The sequence below is a fragment of the Agrilus planipennis genome, unplaced genomic scaffold (assembly GCF_000699045.2).
Source record: "Agrilus planipennis isolate EAB-ADULT unplaced genomic scaffold, Apla_2.0 scaffold45, whole genome shotgun sequence".
Classification (NCBI taxonomy): domain Eukaryota; kingdom Metazoa; phylum Arthropoda; class Insecta; order Coleoptera; family Buprestidae; genus Agrilus; species Agrilus planipennis.
In genome coordinates, this window is record NW_020438890.1 from 1,291,270 (window position 1) to 1,313,913 (window position 22,644).

Below are 22,644 nucleotides of genomic sequence, written 5' to 3' on the forward strand. Positions count from 1 at the left end.
ACAAGAAATGTATGTAGACTATTTCCATTATTTACAATTTCTTCTTAACATTTAAGATAAATATTTAGGTAAGTTATGTTATAAAAACCTTGTACGTTTTACAATTTCATTTAATGTAATTCTAGGTACTTATATGAGGTCTGTTGAAAACGTATCGCGAATTTTGAATTTCCGTGGGTTACGTATATTATATTTTTGATTTTTTGTGGCGTTATGTTGGTACTCATATCTCACTTATACCCATAAGTTCGGCCATGTTGAATATTCAGTTAATTTTTGATAACTGCTTTGTTTGTACGTGTTTTGGCTCTTCTTCAATTGTTTCCTATTTCAAAAAATGGATCAAAGTATCTGTATCAAATTTTGTGTGAAAAAACCAATTCAGTACGCGGACGCATTCCTAATGTTTAGTGTGGCATATGGTGAAGCTACTTTGGACAGAAGCAACGTTTATCGGTGGTACAAAATGTTCGTAGAGGACCGACGAAGAGCGTGTCGGACGCCCGAGCACGTCAACGAAAAAAGCGCGCCAAGTTAGGTGGAATATGAAGATTTTGTTTAGAGTTTTCTTTGGTTACAGGAGCGTGATGCATCATGAGTTCTTGCCACAAGGTAGAACGGTCAATAAGGAATATCCAGCAAGTTATGCGCAATTTGCTAGAAGCAATCCGTCAGAAACGCTCGAATTTGTGGAAGAACGAAAATTGGATTTTGCACTATGATAACGGAACTAGGTGTAGGTAGTNAGACCTTCATGCCTGAGAAGGTGTCCTACCAACCTATCTCGCCTATTTTTTATTGACTTCCATAGAGTCCTCTGTTCTCCTATTCTTTCTAATACCTCTTCATTTCTAACTCAGAAAAAAAAGAAAGAATTCATTATATGAATATCGGTTGCGGTAATTTATTAGAAATCTCTTTAGTAAAATTTTCATTTTGTAAAAATAAAAAGAAAAACATACTTTTATTAGGTCAACTTCACAGAGGATTGTATGTAAGTATGCATTTTCGAGGTCCTTAAAATATATTCCTCCTAATACATGCTTCAAAAACAATAAAAGATCCAGTGCTAAAACCAACCCTCAGCGTAAGTTTAATATTAACATCAAAAATGATTTAAAAATGTGCGGCTATGACTTAAAGGGACCGATTTTTGGGAATGCAGTTTATTTATAAAAAATAAAGGACCACTGTTTCATGGCATAGCTATATTTTGGTCTAATTTTTTGTATGAAACGTTCAATGAGTCACCATTTCATATTCAATATTTTATGTCCAGCGCATGCACCATTTGTATAAAATATGTATTATCTTCTTGTAGTAGGTAAAATTAATGTGTATATTATCTCCAAAAATACGCTGAAAAGTAAATTTTTGTCATTTCCTATTTCAGTACCTAATAATCTTATTTTTAATTCGTACAAAACCTACTACTGAATGTTCTTGGCCCTTCCTTCTTCGATGCTGGAGATGGAAGGACCACTGAAGAAGTTCGCCACTCGTACCAGCGAAACTTTGGGAGGCAACTCCAATCGACGACTCTCTTTTAAACGGGAATCAGAACAGATTCAGTTCATGTATTGACCACAACTCGTCAATTCAACGAAAATGATTTTCAATATGCAAATCAACATAGAATCGATGCTGTGTTATAGGTAATAGGCTTGCTATGGAAGATTTTCTACAGTATTTATTATTAAAGGAAGAATTTGCAGATGAAAAACGTATCCTGATGCTGGAGCTAATGAAAAACGAGGAAGCGGATATTTTTGAAACAAGAAGAACTGAAGAAGCTGTTGAAATAATACTTAAGAGACTTGTATATTCTTGTAATTTATACATCATATACAGGAGGGTTTTCCTGAGTAGTTCTATTGATTTCTTTTTTAGGTGATAACTTTTTTTGTCCATATTCAAGCTAGAATAATGTCCACGCCTTAAAAATTACAGATAAGAACTGATGAGAAATGACAGTGAAATTACGTTGAAGTCAAACTTATTCAATTACATTGTTGACGCAACGGTTTGAAAATGCAGTGTAAAATACAGCTAAATTAGTAAACGCATTCCATCGACCAATTTCGTTGTTGTAATATCAAGAACTGAGTTAATGTGAACTTCTTTTCGGGGTTATGGACAGTCGTCTTGAAGGATTTCGGTTCCTCGTTGTTTCGCTTACACGCATAATTAACATCTTCAGAAATTTGTCTGATAAAAGTGGCCTAAAAATCCGAACAGAAAAATTTCACTTCCAAAATATTTTTTGGCATAACATATCACTATACAGGGTGTTTCTAAAATAAATAGCAAGCTTGCAATAGGTGATAGGACACTATGAAACAAAGAAATTGAGTAAATGTTTGGTGGTCCAAAAGTCCACCATTTTCGAGAAAAGCGTGTGTGAAAGTACAAGCAAATACCAATCCGGTCCTGATAGGATCACCCCAATAGTTCAACGCCGCATTCGATCAGTTGATCACCAGCAGCATCCGTGTTGCATTTGTTTTGAATTTTTATACTCATGCATTGTTTCATAATTTGTTGGATTAGATTACGTGTGATTACGATGTTAATATTACAACCTGTCTACAGCAGCTCTTTATTCTTTTGATGTTGTAAACGTGTATGTATGTATTCAGTCGAATTGGTAGTAGGTAGGTAGGTCAATGTGTCATTGGCATAGGTCAGTAACAATAGTAGTTGTTACATTCCGGCAGAATTTTGTGACATGATCGAATCGATCATCGATACCTAAACGAAGACTTCCTTATCGGCAAACTATCTTAAATGCGGTACAGAGATTAAGTGATACCGGTAATGTGCATCCTACATGTGAAGGCGGTGGACGTCGACGCCCTAATCATATCGCCTCTGTAGAAATTCTTGATAAAAAAAGGTAACGCACCTTACCAATACCTCAATGGTGGTGTGGAAATTTGCGTTAAAATTAATGAAATTGCAATTATTTATCCATAGGATATTAATTACCCTATTGATGTTTACGTATCATTAATTTTCTGGGGTGTTCTTAATACCATGTGGAGGTGTTTTTTAAATAATGCTGCATATTATCAGTTGTTATTTAATTAATGTTTATCATAATTAACGCCTAAAAACATTATGTGTATCAGCATAGCAGTAAGCTGTTGATATTTACCTAATTAGCCGTTGTATGTTTGCTATCTCCATCGATGTAACTGCTTAATTGTTATTGTAATTCTTTGTACTAATACTTGTGTTGCCAATTCACGCCCAGGGCCGGCTTGAGATTGCAATTTGTTTTATTTTCTTTACAATGATTTTTGTTTTTGACAGGCTTCTTTACTAAATGTTTGCTATCTCCATCGATGTAGCTGCTTAATTGTTATGGCAATTCTTTGTGTTGCCAATTCACGCCAAAGGCCGACTCGAGATTGCAATTTATTTTATTTTCTTTAGAATTTTTTTTGTTCTTGACACACTTCTTTACTCACCATGTAATTCCCTGTTCACACACCCTCAAAAGCTTGCCACTTATTTCAGAAACACTCTGTACATACTTTTATATTTTATAGACAAATATTAAAAATTTCAACATATGTATAATGAAAGTAATTTTTAATGAAATAATTAACATTTTATTGGCTTTAAAGACAACCTCTTGATTTTTTATTGGTTGCGTTAGGTATTTTCCGCCTGCAATAAAATTATTTATTCTCGTTAACATATCAAAAGTCGTTTTTCACCTTCCTTACAGGTGTAGTAGTACGTGTAGGTTGTAGTTATGGTGAAATACGATCGTATTAATATTAATCAGGGTTATACAATTAAAATTTAACAAATGACCATTTTATGAGAAAATAATTTGAGTTGTGTAACTGGGAAGAATGAGCGTTGGAAGTATAAAAAATAACTCGAGTGTTAAATGATACCTACTTCTATCCACTAATAAGCACCGGGAATGGTTTGGCTTATTGACTTTTATAAATTTGTAGCGGTCTTTCATGTTGAAAGATGTACTTTATGGGCGCTTGTTATTACTCTGATAAATTTTCATTAGGAAATTTTAACGGTGGGACAAGACGATTGTAACACCGGATACAGCATTTCATCGCAACATAAAACCTTTTATAAAATTATCTAATCGAACTATGAAAAATTGAAACAATTCTCGACTACAGTAATTAACAACGATTACATTATAGAACATTTTTACTACAAAAATCGCACACAATTATTGAAATTCAGGAATACCTCATCATCATCATCACACGTACCTCCACTCTTTCCTATCCTAAACTAAACTTGGCATTGCCCTAAAACTAAAACCCACATCCTTAACTATTTGCGAACAGTAATCTAACCTAAGTCTACCTCTACCCCTCCTTATTCCTGTTTCTGCCTCTAATATGTCTCTGACTAAACCTTCATGTCTGAGAAGGTGTCCTACCAATCTATCTCGCCTATTTCTTATTGACTTCCATAGAGTTCTCTGTTCTCCTATTCTTTTTAATACCTCTTCATTTCTAACCGTTTCTACCCACGTTACCCTCATCATTCGCCTATAACACCACATTCCGAAAGCTTCTGACCTTTTCCTTTCCACAGTGGGCGCTGTCCATGTTTCGCACCCGTACAACGCCGTGCTCCAAACATACACATTTAACAACCTTTTTCGGATTTTTAAATTAACCGTTCGCGAACACAGAAGTGACTTCTTTTTATTAAAGGCGACACGACCCTGCGCTATCCTCTGCTTTATATCCCTACTACTCCTTCCGTCCTAACTTGGCATGAAACAGACCATATAAAAATAGTAATTGTTCTATTCCTTGGAAATAGCATTTTTTCTGGATAAGAGGTACCCTTAAGTACGTATCTACGAAATTTCATGATGATCGAGTAGTTAAGGAGTAAAATCAGCCACATGAAAATAATTTTTCACTGGGGAACATTATTTTTTCTGGATAGAAGGTACCCTATGTGCTTTTCTGTGCCCCTCACAATGTGTCCATAAAATTTCATGATAATCGGTCAAAAGTGTTGCAAATTTAAAATTTTTGTCTCACCGCCTAAGTTTGATTTGGAGTCCACCAATCATCAAATGATTTTCTATTCTAGTTGAGTCAAAGCTCCGATTTTGATGAATTTTTGAATGTGTGTTCTTTAATATTTTGTTAAACCTAGAAGCATTACAATTGGGACAAATAATTATTTATTTTGTTCAATAATAACACAGCTTTTAGAGGAAGAACATTTTCAATTTTTGTTCGCGTGATTTGTAAAAAATTAGTTGTCTTAAATTTGTTGAAGAGTGATTGACATATAATGAAGCACATAATTATACTAAGAGGTAAATTAGTATTGTACGAGATACAACCCTGCAATCTTTATCCATGGTTAAAAACAATTACAATTTGGCCAAAGTATCTGTAACCGCGACAGAGGTATGTACAGTGCCAAAGTGGAAGGAATGTAACTAGAACTCATTCTGTTTAAAGATGTTGAGTAGTGATCATCGTGTACAGTCTCCGTAAAATCAGTGCAATATGAAATGACCAAGGTTGCGGAAGGCATCAAAATCAGGCTTATTTGTTCCTCTAACTGTAAATAGCCCGAGAAGGTGCCGAAAAGCATATTGGTCACTCTCTATTCTCTTTCTCGCTTGTGCGCGTCTCGTGGTTACAGATTCGTTGGTCGAACTTCACTTTGGTAGTTTGGTACTACATTTACCGTTTTTGAAATAGGACAGATAAGGTCTGGACCATATGCTTAATCAAATTGAGAGTAATTAACAAAATAATTGTCAACATCAATTATTAAATGACAGTTCAACAGGTAGACAGGTAGCTTTTACTCTTGCACTTAAACTTTAGATTGACTGAATTAGGTGTCCTATAAGATATGAAACTGCTTTCAATAAAACGGGGCTATCGTTAACTCTATTCCTTTATTATAATTGTGTCACTGAAATGCATTAAAGAAAAGTAAGTGAGTTAGATCATCCCAATAGTGTACGTAATCGATAACTGATGCTTATTAATAAAAGTGGAATTAAAACTTCTTGAGCGGTATTTCAGTATTAATGTACATTAGATGCTTCTTCATCATCATAAAGTCGTCTGCCTAAGCCTAAGACTGGTTGGATACACACCTCCACTTTTTCCTATCCTCATCTAATCTTCGCATTTCCCAAAACTAGAACAACCTACATTCTTAACTATTTGCGAACAGTAATCTAATCTAGGTCTACCTCAACTCTTCTTAACTCCTGTTTCTATCTCTAATATATCTCTGACTAGACCTCCATGCCCAAGAAGGTGTCCTACCAACCTATCTCGTCTATTTTTTATTGTCTTCTATAGAGTTTTCTGTTCTCCTGAGAGGGAGAGAGAGAGGAATAGAGGTAGGCCTAGATTAGATTACTGTTCGCAAATAGTTAAGGGTGTGGGATGTTCTAGTTTTAGGGAAATGCGAAGATAAGTTCAATATAGGAAGGAATGGAAGTGCGTGTCCAACCAGTCTTAGGACTGACGACCTCATGATGATTTAATATGAAGAGAGGTTTTAAAACTGCTCAGTTTAGAGAATATTAACCATTTTTGTACACTATGTTTACCAGTAATTGGTTTATAAACCCAATCAACCACGTTCATGTAATGCTTAAGGAATATTAGGAACAACCTTTTTTATCTTACACTGTTTACTTATTTAAGAAAGACCATTATTAATAAATTTCCGCATCTTTAACATACTATTTTTGTGATTTCTATTTCATACTATAATGTAAGCAGTAACTGGTTACAGAACATGAGCCTAAGATTAGCCATAGAACCAAGATTAACAAACCATATATCAATCCCAGTCAGATGTTACAGGTACGTGATTGCACTCCAGATATTATAGGCACGTATCTTATCATCAGCTCCTATTGTTGTTCTTGTAAAGACTTAAAGAAGCACAAATGCAATAAATAGTCGCATTTAATGTAACGCTTGACTGTAGTTCCTAACAGGCCAAGGCGACACGACATCTGTAAGTCCATTTCATCGGTAGCAATTCACACCTAGAAATTACTACAACCAGTTTACGCGTGTAGATGTAAAGTACGAGTGCAGAAGAAAAAAACCTGTTAAATAGAAAGCGCAATTAAGAAATACGAGTGTAATCCTTTGAAATGCGGAACGGTAGGAGGCGTTAAAAAATTAGTGGTTAGTTTCGTGTGTCAGTGTCGGATCTTGAGTTACACATTTACATAAGCCTTCCATTTTAGGTCTACGTTTACATACGTATCTTTTATTTTACTACAAGGATTACATTTCGGGACCGCATCGCCACGATCTGTCGCGGCTGGTGCGATTTATGTCAAGATCGCATGTACTACTTATCGTGTTATTTGAATTATTAGTAGGATACACATTCATGTCGTAGCTACCAAAGTAAAATGCAAGGAATATTTTGAAAACAGAATGATGTTTCGAAAATTCGAGTAAAAAATTACCAGATACTATCCGCATTAACTAAACATTAGCTAAACATTCGGATTATGAAATTCATAAAAATGATGTCTATAGTTAAGTATTATCTAATAGCTGCCTCTTCAAGGCAATGCTAATAAGGATACGCAATGTGATTTTTCTGCAAACCTAATGAACGTATACAAAATGAGCATTTAAAAATTAAGATAAACCAGTAACGTGTGTCTCACAGGGTGAGCCCAAAAATGAGGATATATATTAAAGTAGATAAGAATAAAATTAAAAAGAAAGTAACTTATCAATTAAATAGTTTGCAATACCAGAAACAGATATTGTGGATGGTCCCAAATCTGAATTTATGAGATGGGTTACCTTTGCGGTTGTCCATAAATTAAGTGACTTTCAGTGTAGGGAAAGGTTCATTAATTTCTTATGATTTCTTATGAAGACTTAGGTTAACCATAAGGCGATCATAGCGATCAACATCAAAGACAGTACAACCGTAGAGATAGATATACGGAGATAAAAGATTGGTTTGCTTAGATTTTCAGATAATATAGCAGTATTAAGATCTAACAAGGTCTTCCTCGGGAATCCGACACTACCCAGTCGTACGGACGGCTGGGTGTCTTCTGAAGATTTCCCCTCTTCCACGAAAACATAAAAAAAAAATCTAACAAGGAGGAGTTAGAGATAGCTTTAAATACAATACTGACAAAACAGTACTGTACGAAAATAAATAAAAGTAAAACAAAAATACTGGTATGCAAGGGAATAAAAAGTAGGAAAAGATCGAATCTAAAGATAGGAGACGAAAAACTAGAAGTGGATAATTTTAGGTATCTAGGAAGTCAGATAAGTAAGGACGGAAGTAGTAGTAGGGATATAATACAGATGATAGTACAGGGTCGTGTCGCCTTTAATAAAAAGAAGTCACTTCTATGTTCGCAAACGGTTAATTTAGAAATTCGAAAAAGGTTGTTAAAGGTGTATGTTTGAAGCACGGCGCTGTACCGGTGCGAAATATGGACAGTGGGCGCGGCAGAAAAGAAAAGATTAGAAGCGTTCGAAATGTGGTGTTACAGGCGAATGATGAGAATACCGTGGATAGAAAAAGTTAGAAATGAAGAGATATTAGAAAGAATAGGAGAACAGAGGTCTCTATGGAAGTCAATAAGAAATAGGCGAGATAGGTTGGTAGGACACCTTCTCAGGCATGAAGGTCTAGTCAGAGACATATTAGAGGCAGAAACAGGAGTTAGGAGGGGTAGAGGTACACCTAGATTAGATTACTGTTCTCAAATAATTAAGGATGTGGGTTGTTCTAGTTTTAAGGAAATGCGAAGATTAGCTAAGGTAGGAAAGAGTCGAGGTACGTGTCCAAACAGTCTTAGGACTGTCGACCTTATGATGATGAACCATAAGGCGTGCCTAGTGATGGGCAAAATTGGTCTTGGTCTTGCGAAAATGTAAGATCAAGAACAAATCTGTTGTTATAGTAGCAATACCAACAAAACCAAGACCGAACGAACAAGACCAAGACCAAATATAAAAAAAATAGAAACCTTTAAATAGAAAATTTATACTCAGAAGAATTACTAAAAAAAACGTAAGTATCAAATTAAATAAGCAAGATCAAGGCTCAACACGCAAGACCAAGATCAGAACCGAGACTATACCAGTAAGAGCAAGACCGAGACTGTATCAGCATGGCCAAGACCAAGACTACAAATATTTGAGCAAGATCAATATCAAGACCCAATAAGTAAGAAGGAGTTGTGGAAAACTTTGTTGGTTAGGGGGAAAAAATATTTTATTTGTGTTTCTCAACTCCTCTTTAGCAATTTAGGAAAAGGCGACTTGGATCCTTTGGCGCCTTTTTGTGTTTGTTTTAGAGTAGGCTAAAATATATTGAAAAATATTGTTACAAATTAAAACCTGATGAGGTAAACCGTGTGTGTTGAAAACTCATTAAAAATAAATCATTTCGAGAAATTAGGTACATACATTTTCTCAATTTTTTATTATCAGATTTCCATGCATGACCTATTTACTTAATGATTCTTACACTATCGGTAAAATTGATTTAAACTTCAATAATAGTATCTATTGTTTAATTTTTATTATTGGTATAATAAGAGAAAGTGATTAGTAAAATGTGAAATGCAAAAAAGGCTGCAGAACCAAAGAACGTATCTGACTAATGATAAACGATGAGCGTCAGGATATGTAGATACTTAAATCTTAAATATTAGCATATCGCCTCAATTAGTGACGGATAAGAAGCTGGTGGGCTGGAACTGAAAAAATTAACGTTCAGTCTAGTTGGTAATTACTGCAGCTATAATGACTTAATCAACCTAAAAATGGTGCTCCTTTACATACGTATAAATATTTATCACTCCTTCCATTCTAATTTCTTCGGCAAATAGGATTTATGACACATGAACGGGAAAGTCGCACCACCAACAGAAACAAAAAATTATTTTCTTTCTATGAAAGTTATTTACTGCCGAAACTGATAGGTAATGTTTTCACATACTTATATATACGGAACACCACACCTTTTGACAAAAAATGGCACAGCTACGGTTAATTTTAAAGCGACATATACATATGATATACTTCGTTTACTTTCTGTAGCGATGTTCTGTAGCTATGTGACCTTCAGTTTGACCGGCGCAAAGTAGAAAAAAACAGAATTAGGCTAGAAAAGGAAGGAGACAACTCTCGGCGAAACTCTTAACCGGTGAGGAGCGTATAATCCGTACAGTACTGCACGGAAAAATTGACCATTTTATCCACTATAATTGCATTGCTCAAATGTGCTGTTATTGGTACCATTTACTACTAAAAATATCAACGAGATATTTATTTATATTTGAAGACATATTAAAGGCTTTAACGCTTGTTTTCGATTCGCACTACTATTCATGATTGAACAAAATTTTTGGCAGCTACTGTATGAAAAAATATGTTTAATGAACAAGAGTCGAGAGTATAATGAGCTTTTCTCTTCCTACCTACGATTTTGCGAACGCCCATCCAAGACATTGGAAGGGTCTCATCGCTAGAAAAAGTAAATGAAGTGTAACAATTTCAACTCCATTGATAATGACCTTGGACCGAAACAATTGCTAAGTTGTTTTAATAATAAGAAAAAACCTAGACAAATGTGTCATTGAATTTACTGTTAATAATAACTCCTTTATTTATTAGTGACGCCAAATTAGATTTCCACTTGAGACAAATTTTCCGATCAATGATTGCGTTCGGAACATGTTCTAAAATGTAAGTAAAATAGCATATCAAAATGCATTCGTAATAAAAAGGGTGTTAAGTTTTTTATTTAAGAATTTATAATTTTTACTGGGAAACTGATAGCTCCATTCAAAAGAACATGAAATTTTAGAAGTTAATCGTATGGCAAAGTCCGCAGTAAATTATATGTGAGAATGGACATATCTTCTTTTTCTTGTTTCCACTTAGGATTTTAGTCATTTGATGCGTTTGGAACAAACCATTGCTCAGTTAAGAAATGCTTGAGTGAGTACTACAAACAAAGTGAGTTAACCGAATAATAATAAGCCGTACAGCGATCAGAGTCGGCTTTATAATAGCCTGGTTAGAATTATATCTTTCTATAAGCGTGTTTGTATTCCTCAATTCCTAAGAATGTTAAATTTTCTTTAAAGTCCGATGCTGGCAACATGCTGAAATTCTGCTTATCTGCATTTCTTTCTGTTACACATTAATTGGAGCAATATTATTCCCTTATCTTTGTTAGTGACCGCTGCAATTCTTACCTGACATCTCTTTTCTATCATAACGATATTTCCTATAACGTCTGTCGTAAGTAAAAGTAGGCGTTCTGTCAGCAACCGTTCTATAGTACAGTCGAAATAAGAAGGCAAATTCCCCAATAAATAATGCACACTAAAGGCATATCGTTTTTCTCGTTCTTACAAACGGAAGATATCCTGTCTTTATTCTCTAGATACGCCTCCTCCACAGCTGCGTCGAGACCGGCACCTACGTTTCATAAGAATCAATCGAATAGAATGAGAAGGTTGAAAACGTGCTTGTCTTGTTGTCTGTACCTACATTAAATGAACAAATTTACAGGATCGGCTTAAGGTAATAGTCGTACTACAGTATGGTGAAAAAGTTATTGTAAGATCTAAGATAATTCAATGCAATAATATTTATATAATTTCGATTGTACATCAAAACAGATTGAATGACTCTGTATTCACCCACACATCTAAAAATATTATTGTTCTTTTAATCGTGCAACACTGTATTTCATATTAATATAAATTGTCATACAAAAATAACAACAACAATAACACTCTCAAAAACAACGACAACAATAGTTACAACGAAAAAATAACTTAAACAATATATGTAGAGAGACGACTATTCGCACAAATACACTAACTAAATTAAGCCAACCCTGTAAATTNGAAAGATCGGAAAAATGTATAAGGGTAGCAGGTGAATGTATTGAGAAGGAAAAATAAATTTGTACTTTTATTTCCACTACTTACCTCTCATTCCGCCAACTTAAAAACGCCAATTTGTACACACATATCAAGCATCAAAAATAGTTAGGAAAACCAAAATTCAGGCTACCGTAAATTAATACTACAAAAAGTGCAAATCCACAATCCGGTAAACAATAGGAAGGGCATGACAACGACAACACTCACTTCGTTCGTCATGCCTTTTGCTACCTTAACCGGTTTAGATTTCCCTACTTTTTCTATTTCAAAGCTGGAAAACTGTATAAGAAAATGATTTCCGCGTTTAACGTATCTTATTTCGACTGTACTATACTCTAGTTAGTAAATTGAAAAAAGAATGTAAACGCGACTGTTTTATTGCGGACTATGCCAATTTTAAACGTCCCAACTATATGATACTTGTCTCTTCAATTGAATTCAAGCAGCAATTTGTTAACTAATAGGCTCTTAATTCCGGCGATTGTAAATTCGGCTGATTTTCTCTATTTTTATTAATTACAGTGGCAAATTCGGTCAGAAACGTTTCGTAGCCATCAAATGTAAAATGTAAATTCGTGCAGTTTGTGCTTAGGTAGCTTAGGTGCACAAAATAAAAACATCTTAAATGACAAACGCGGATATTTAGAATGTTGTTACATACTCCCTTATAAATAATATAAGCACACATATAATAAATAGCAACCCCTTGCGGTAGAGGTCGGTGGTCTCTTTATTAGTTAATTTATTACTGACAACGGAAGAACTAATATTATAGATTATCTGAAACTAACATCATAATTACCATTGTATAAGGTTTTAAAATTTATAAGCAAAATTAGCGCATTTTTTTAAAGATGATTACATATTAATATAAACGTATGATATTTGCAATACTAAAAGAAACTCCTACTTTCTTTGATAAGGCTTTGTTTTGTTGAGGCTTAATACTCCTTTTATTTCAATAACTAAACTAATACTTAAAGCAATATATAAAAGGTAAGTGTTAACATTAAACAAATAAACATACAGAAGTAATTTTCCGGTCTAATTTCAATTTTCGGTAGATTTGAACGGAGCGGCCGAATTAACATTTTGACCTAATGAATCCTTCTAGCGTAATGACCGACCGAATTTGCCACTGCTTCGTAATTGGTGCTGCCTCGGACGTCCGTCGCTAATCGTGAAATGAAAGTTGGGCTGCGCCGTACATAAGTAGTTAACTTTGAATTGGCAAAAGCAAATAATTTGAAATCAGTAAATATGCCAAAAAAGATCATTTTTTTGAAGTACCTACTAGTGTATTTAAATATCTATAGTATATATGTTTCATATAAAGTTGGAACTTTCAAAATTGGCATAGTCCGCAATAAAACTGCCATATTTACTTTCTTCTTTCAACTTATTACTAATTAGACTAAAGCGGTTGCTGACAGAACGCCTATTTGTACTCACGACAGACGTTATAGGGAATGTCCTAAATACAGAAAAGAGATGTCAGGTAAGAATTGCAGCGGACACTTATAAAGAAAAAGTAATAACATTACACCAATTGATAGGGGGGAGGGGTTTTTGTGGAAGTATGACGTTCGCCGTTCATCAATTTAATTTTTTCTTTACTTGGTAGCTTTAAAATTTTGTATTACCACAGAAAGTCATTCTCATTCCGCTGCTTTTATTCACAATAAATCGTCCTATTTGCGAACAGTAATCTAATCTAGGTCTACCTCTACTCTTCTTAACTCCTGTTTCTATCTCTAATATATCTCTGACTAGACCTCCATGCCCAAGAAGGTGTCCTACCAACCTATCTCGTCTATTTTTTATTGTCTTCTATAGAGTTTTCTGTTCTCCTGAGAGGGAGAGAGAGAGGAATAGAGGTAGGCCTANATCAATTTAATTTTTTCTTTACTTGGTAGCTTTAAAATTTTGTATTACCACAGAAAGTCATTCTCATTCCGCTGCTTTTATTCACAATAAATCGTCCATAGGGTCGTGGGGTGGACTAATTTCTGTGACGTAATATTTGATAGGGGGGTCGCTGAAAGTGTGACTTTTTCATACATTACCTGCGTCATTATTCACAATTTATCAATTTGTACAAAAAAATAACTTTTTTATAACAACAGCTGTATCCTTTCGACGGTTGCACGATATCTACATAACCTTCCACTTTAACGGAATAGTGGTAAGTATACAATACAGTATTGTCAATTCGTAATATTTCAATTACAATTTTTCATTGTATGCGATATTAATATTATGGGAAATATCTGCTTGAAAAGCCGTCTGTTTCATTGTGGATTGCCCCTACAATTTGTTTGTTATCTTCTGATGATAAATTTTTGGAGACCAACATGATAGATGTTTAATGTAAACACGAATATTACAGATAAAAAGTCCAATCTCAGTATTAACCAGTTTCTGAAATATTACGTGTGCATCATCAGTACCATGAACACTACATATAATGAGTCTAATTTTGAGTACTTAGAAAATTTAATAATAAAATAGTAGAGAACGCTGCGACTGCTATGAAATCATGTACCATGAAGACAAGCAAAAGGAAGATCAATCTTCGGACGTAATGATATTGTAGCGAGCACGAGCGTGTTTCTGTGTGATCGGGCACACGTGTTCGTGAACGGCTTATCGATTCGCCGACTAGCCGCGGGCTCCTTTCTTCATGTGCGCCGTATTTGTAAATGTGTGTGTCGTACCTGAGTTCTGGGAAAGCAGTTAAACAGTTCAAAGAAAAAAATAAACTATCCGGATGTTTCCAAAAGGTTTCAGAAAGTAAACAAAAGAGTATTTAAAGGTAGAGACGATCGCCGAGAGGGGAAGAAATAAATTGACCGCTGCAGAAGTAAATCCAAAAATAAATTGACAGTGATAGCAGTAAAATAAATAGGGTAGTGAATAGTGATATATCAACAGTAGTGTAAATAAATACAATAATTCACAACCTACGTTTAGTAATAATTTAATAGTGTTTTTAAGTTCTTTAATAATTAGTGAAAATAAATTGTTTTTGTCGTTATCATTCTTAGAAGCTAATTTTGTTAAACCCACGAACATTACAATATTTTAAAACCATCTAGAAACATTCATAGAATAGTAGAGAGCGCTACAATCGCTATAAATTCAACGTTAACACTTGACACATGGTTGACAATTTAAAAATCTATCTTTACATGTCAAAACTGATAATAAAATGAAAAATAGAATGTGTATTATTGGTGTGCCATGGTTACTGCAGAAAACACAGAACAAATCAATAATTTTCAAAGCAACCATCAGGTGGCCTTAAATTGAGCTATGGCAACGCTACTATTTTGTTAAAGTTTCGGCACAACTTTTATATTATTTGACATGTAAAGATTGAACTCCTTATCTATAGTATTCAAACAAACAATGATGAAAATTGTAAATCACCTTATTTTATTGTTATAAATACAATACTAAGGTAATTACAATAGAGCAATAATATCTGCAGACACGTTTACAAGTTTTAATTATGGAGTAATAAGATAATTTAAAATATGATTAACGTTTTGAAAACATAAACATCAACCCAAGACTATAAAAGCACTGGAAAGATTTTTCTAATGAAAATAGATGAATAACGTTTCTAACAAATAATTTTTTTACAGTTTACACTTGTTTGCTTTCAAAGTTTTCTTTGTTACAATATGCCTGTTCCACGCTCACTGTTGTTTTTCATTGAATATCCTTAAGCCTCACCTAATATTCGTACCAGGAAACCTAAACCGCACCCATTATTTCATTAATATCCTTCCTTGCGAGCTCAATTTACATTTCATAACGTGATTTGCTATTTTGTTCAAGAAAAAAGTAACAGACTGACCATATTACTTCAAGATTTTTAATATTTGCTTGTAAGGAAAATCGATCTAGTTTAAGCATCTCATTAAACTGAGAAATTTTGCTAGATCATTGTTAATTAAAATGAAATAATTGCTACTACATACAACATACATCTGAATAATAAAAGCATATTAGATCGAGCCGTCGATATTACAAGCATTTTTAAAAGAAACCGATGGTGCCGTAATTGACGAAGTATAATACTAATATGAAAATTGNAAAATATGGTAGGTACGAGGGTGCATTTTTAAGTTAGCGAATAGTAGAGAGCGCTACAATCGCTATAAATTCAACGTTAACACTTGACACATGGTTGACAATTTAAAAATCTATCTTTACATGTCAAAACTGATAATAAAATGAAAAATAGAATGTGTATTATTGGTGTGCCATGGTTACTGCAGAAAACACAGAACAAATCAATAATTTTCAAAGTAACCATCAGGTGGCCTTAAATTGAGCTATGGCAACGCTACTATTTTGTTAAAGTTTCGGCACAACTTTTATATTATTTGACATGTAAAGATTGAACTCCTTATCTATAGTATTCAAACAAACAATGATGAAAATTGTAAATCACCTTATTTTATTGTTATAAATACAATACTAAGGTAATTACAATAGAGCAATAATATCTGCAGACACGTTTACAAGTTTTAATTATGGAGTAATAAGATAATTTAAAATATGATTAACGTTTTGAAAACATAAACATCAACCCAAGACTATAAAAGCACTGGAAAGATTTTTCTAATGAAAATAGATGAATAACGTTTCTAACAAATAATTTTTTTACAGTTTACACTTGTTTGCTTTCAAAGTTTTCTTTGTTACAATATGCCTGTTCCACGCTCACTGTTGTTTTTCATTGAATATCCTTAAGCCTCATCTAATATTCGTACCAGGAAACCTAAACCGCACCCATTATTTCATTAATATCCTTCCTTGCGAGCTCAATTTACATTTCATAACGTGATTTGCTATTTTGTTCAAGAAAAAAGTAACAGACTGACCATATTACTTCAAGATTTTTAATATTTGCTTGTAAGGAAAATCGATCTAGTTTAAGCATCTCATTAAACTGAGAAATTCTGCTAGATCATTGTTAATTAAAATGAAATAATTGCTACTACATACAACATACATCTGAATAATAAAAGCATATTAGATCGAGCCGTCGATATTACAAGCATTTTTAAAAGAAACCGATGGTGCCGTAATTGACGAAGTATAATACTAATATGAAAATTGAATTTTCAATGTTTTACTCACTATAAACTACCTCAGGTTAATGAGGGAAAATTTTAAACTATCAAAAATGTCGAAGTGTTTCATATATATCTAATAGGTACTAGCGACCCGCCCCAGCTTAGCACGGGGCAATGCTGATACTAGATACATTTTCTTTTGTTTAGATTATTCTCGAGGAGGTTAAATCTTCGAAAGACACCCCCTGAACATACTAAATATACTACAGAATGTCTTTATATACAAATTCACAGCTTTTTTGTCATTAGACAATACAAACCGGCCTCCCGGCGTTACCACCACAACCGCTATGTCCCTGTATTTTAAATCTGTAATATATTCGAAAATGTTCATTTAAATTACATGCTGTAAAGGACCATATTGATCTATATTAACTGCGCAATGTATTTAAGGTACTTAATTGCATAAGAATTAATACTGTATTGCTTAAAATCGCTTCGTAAATAAGCCATTATTTCTCATAAAAATTAAGTATAAAAAATGGTTATTGTGGTTTATCCCTGATATAGACATATACCATCCCAGACTTTTTTGTAGACCTTTTTAAGATGTACAATACTGTAGTACATTATTTTGATCTATCTCGTAGAGTTTAGCCAGCGTTTGCAATGTAAGCGCAAAAAATGTGTTTATTTACGACATCACATTAGAAACCTCTAAAATTATCAGTGTTTCTCTACTATATTATGCATGTATTATACATATAAACCTTCCTCTTGAATCACTCTATCTATTAAAAAAACCTGAGCTAGTTTATATTGAGTAAAAAATTGAAAAATGAATTTTCATATTAACCACTATCAAAAATGTCAAAGTGTTTCATATGTATAAAGTATAATACGACAATTCTGTTTACAAGTATTCGAGTATCATACGCTGAGCTACCGCACCGCCTACTCCACGTTGACATATTGCGGTAATACGCATGTTCGCTTAATTAGAGTGCGCAAATTTATGGTCTGATGTGCTGATATGCTTCTTGCCGGTTTTAATAGGAAACAATGACAATGGCGAAGACAGACTGGACAACTTTTCGAAACAAACTGACGACATGTAGGCAATGTATTCTCAAACGTGCCAGGAATACCTATAACGTAGATATAAAGAGAAACTATACGTAGCAAAAGTGGTCGTTACGTTTCCACGAAGATGCTCCTCCGTGATGCTGAAAGTCCGAAACATGCTGATGAATTTCACATAACTGCTATTTATAGTTTCGTAGCCTTGAGGAAATCAAGACTAAGGTTGAAAAACCGTCGCTGCCAGACAAAAAATTATTTAAACATATGTAGAAGTTTGTAATCCCATGAAAGATCTTGGTTTCATAAAATACCTTAGGATCTAGCTTAGATGACGTAAATTGCTTGAATTTAACGTTGGGAAAATAAGGATATTTTACATTACTAAAAGATAACTAAAATGTTCATAGAACTTCTTAGAAACTGTAAACGATATTATATAAACCCAAAAAATATGGTAGGTGCGAGGGTGCATTTTTAAGTTAGCGGAATGGGTAGGTAGGTCATTCGTGAGGGTACTTCTTCGAGTCATTACGAATTAAGCAAACCATTATTAGTATAAATACTGAGTTTTATCGTGATTAAGTCAGTAGTTTTTGAACTATCGTCGACCAAACAAGTCAATGAAATATGGAGAAAATCGAGTACCACGCTGTTATTTAGTTCCTTACCAAGCAAGGAAAATTAGTTCAAACCATACTGGAGGAGATGTCATTCGTTTACGGGAAATCTTGCCCAGGTAAAACCATGTTTTACAAGTGGCAGACCCCCTTTAAGTTAGGCAGGGACTCACTTGCAGATTACCTACGGCCATGCCGGCCGATCGAGGTGACCACTCCGGAAATTCATAAAGTCGAATAATTAATACTGGAAGATGCCCGACATAATAAGAAACAGTTCACAGAAATGGTAGGAGTATCAGATACAACCACTTCTAAAATTCTTCACGATCATCTTGGCATGACTAAAGTTACCGCAAGATGGGTGCCGAAAATGTTCACTCCGCCTCAAAAACAACGGCGTGTGGAGTGTTCTCGCACATTTTTGGACCTCTGTAGTGAAGATAAAGATGAAGTATTGACTCGAATTATTAATGGGGACAAAACTTGAGTTCATCATTATGAACCTGAGTCCAAATAGGACTTTATATAGTGGCACAAAAAAAGGCACACCACCACCCAAGAAGTTTAAGGCGTTACAGTCGGCTGGGAAAATCATGGTGACAGTCTTTTAGAACACAGAAGGGATCCTGTTGATCGATTATAAAGATACAGGTGTCTCCATAATTGGAGAATAGTATGCTTCAATCCTAGAGCGCCTGTTGAAAAAAGAAGGTGGGCTACAAAATTTTGGGTCACTCACCCTACAGTCCTGACTTAGCTCCCAGCGATTATTATCTATTTCATAAAGTCGAAAAATGAATACTGGAAGATGCCCGACTTAAGAGCTCACAGAAATGGTAGGAGTATAAGATACAACCATTTTAGAAATTCTTCACGATCATCTTGGCATGACTAAAGTCAGCGCAAGATAGGTGCCGAGAATGTTCACTCCGCCTCAAAAACAACGGCATGTGGAGTGTTCTCGCATGTTTTTGGACCTCTGTAGTGAAGATAAAAATGGAGTATTGACTTGAATTGTTAATGGGGACGAAACTTGGGTTCGTCCAAACACGGCTCTATGCAGGGGCACAAAAGAGGCACATCACCACCCAACAAGTTTAAGGTGTCACAATCGGCTGGGAATATCATCAATCTTTTGAGATTCAGAAGGGATCCTGTTAATTGATTATAAAGATAAAGGTGTCTCCATAACCAGAGAATACTATGCTTCAATACTAGAGCGGTTAAAGGAAGCAGAAAAAAGAAAAGTAAAATTAACCAAAGGTGTCTTCCTTCTGCACCACAACGCGCCTATTCTCAAGAGCCGTGTTGCGATGGCTGCCCTGCCCAAAGTGGACTTCGGAATTTTGGCTCACCCACCCTACAGTCCTAACCTAGCTCCCAGTGATTATTTCCTATTTCCAAGCTTAAAAAAAGTTTTTGTGGGAAGAAATTTTCAAGCAACCAAGAAGTGAAAGATGCAGTTTCGGCGTATTTTTCAGACAAAGACAAAACATTTTTTTTCGAACATATTCGTAAGTTAATGGAAAGATCGGAAAAATGTATAAGGGTAGCAGGTGAATGTATTGAGAAGGAAAAATAAATTTGTACTTTTATTTCCACTACTTACCTCTCATTCCGCCAACTTAAAAACGCCAATTTGTACACACATATCAAGCATCAAAAATAGTTAGGAAAACCAAAATTCAGGCTACCGTAAATTAATACTACAAAAAGTGCAAATCCACAATCCGGTAAACAATAGGAAGGGCATGACAACGACAACACTCACTTCGTTCGTCATGCCTTTTGCTACCTTAACCGGTTTAGATTTCCCTACTTTTTCTTTTTCAAAGCTGGAAAACTGTATAAGGAAATGATTTCCGCGCTTAACGTATATGTAGATACATATATGTGAACTATACAGCATTGTAAGTGTACTAGTCGAACCTTTACCGACACAACTTCTCTCTCAATTAAAAATGGTAAAAGTACAGAAAAAGGTGAGTGTTATGACGTCGTAAAGGCAATCGATTTAACCAGAATTTCTTAAAATTTCATCGGACTTTTTGTCGTCCAATCAAATCCTAGTAGGCAATATATTCCGAAGCTAACTGACTAGCTTGAGCGGCTCCTGTGTACTGTTCCCACATCTGACAACATCTGCGGAAAAAGGACTATTGGTTCACAAGTAGTTTGTATATTTAAGATCTTTTGTGATTTTTCAGGATCATGATAAAGTCTTTACACGAAAAAGGTAGACATTGTTGCTGGTGTAGGTAATAAACCTTTTTTTGCTCTGCCCGGCTTTTATTCTACACTACACTCAAAACCAAGAGAAGAAATGGAAACTGATATTCCCTTTTTAGTTGCTTAATTGAATAATTTAGGAATAAGTAAAAAAAGTAGATAATTCTCCTATCTGAAGAATGTTTCATTACTGTAAGCATTTATCTTCTTTCAAAACGCAGAACAATCTTGATTTGTCAGCTATTCTAATTTTAAAATTGTATTTATTACATTATTCTTTAATACGTATTACGCTAGAATACTAATATTTCATGTGCCGCTTCTTATTTACAGTTCATGAGTTACAAAAATATGAAAAACTTTAGTTCTCTTCTGTTTTCCACAAATAGTAAAATATTCAGAATTTTATATCAAAGCATTCCTTAAATATCAATATCAATTTTCAATATTCTAGTACTTTCGGTTTCTGGAGTATATAATAGTATCCCTATTCTTATCCGCTTATTGATAAATGTTTTCCAAATTCCTTCAGAATTTTCGTCCCTAGGCGTATACTGGTCGTTGATGAATCACTCAGAGCCCTTTATTTTAATCGCTGTCGAGACTTCGAGGTATAACTTCCGTCCACGTTGTCCACGCGGTACCATTGATGTTGACAGCCGCAGTTGCCAACGAAACGTCTGGAACAGTTCACTTAGTCCGAATCATAATTCCATCAATATCTAATTCGTTAAAAAGTTCCTATTTTGTACTTATAAGAGCAATAAATAATAATAACCATCTTTGAATTTTTATTATCTCTATTTGCGAGGGCAGCCTCATTATTGATACAGTCAAACGACGAGAAACGTTGAAGATTAATTCGTACGGTCAATACTTGATCATTTCATGAAATGCCGTCAGCCATAACTATAAATAGCTATTCTCCAAACACACGCTTTTAACTGGAACAAGTTACATTTCTGAAGCCGGACATGGGCGTGAATTGGTAACACGGGTATTAATACAGCAGGTTGCGACAATAATTACAACTCAATAATTAAGAAGTTTGTAAGTCAACTATTAAATTCGGTTCAGATAATACCAATAAAGGTACGAAATGTAAGTAAAGTATGCATGAAACGTGAAGGTATTACGAAACAACATGAATCATTCTAAACAATTACAAAAAAACCATTCCTTCCAGCAAATTGCTCAAATAATTACTTAAGTGCATGTACACCTCGTACTAAAATAGCACCAAAGCATACTTCCTTTAGTTTTCTCTAGCGATGTGACCTTTAGTTTGACCGGCGCAAAATAGAAAAGAACAGCACTAAGCCAGAAAAGAAAGGAGACAACTCTCGGCCAAACTCTTAACCGGTGAGGAGCGTGTAATCCGTCCAGTACTGCACGGAAAAATTGACCATTTTATCCACTACAATTGCATTGCTCAAATGTGCTGTTATTGGTACCATTTACTACTGAAAATATCAACGAGATGTTTATTTATATTTGAAGACATATTAAAGGCTTTAACGCTTGTTTTCGGCTTGCACTACTATTCATGATTGAATAAAATTTTTGGCAGGTACTTTATGAAAAAGTATGTTTAATGAATAAGAGTCGAAAGTATAATGAGCTTTTTTCTCCCTACCTACGATTTTGCCAGCGCGCA

General features: G+C 34.5%; 1 protein-coding gene across 1 annotated transcript in view; it reads right to left on the reverse strand.

Annotated features, from left to right (window-relative positions):
* The window catches only part of LOC108735339 (protein Wnt-7b), a 196,218-nt gene that overhangs the window by 11,978 nt on the left and 161,596 nt on the right, over positions 1 to 22,644 (reverse strand). The window lies entirely within an intron of this gene.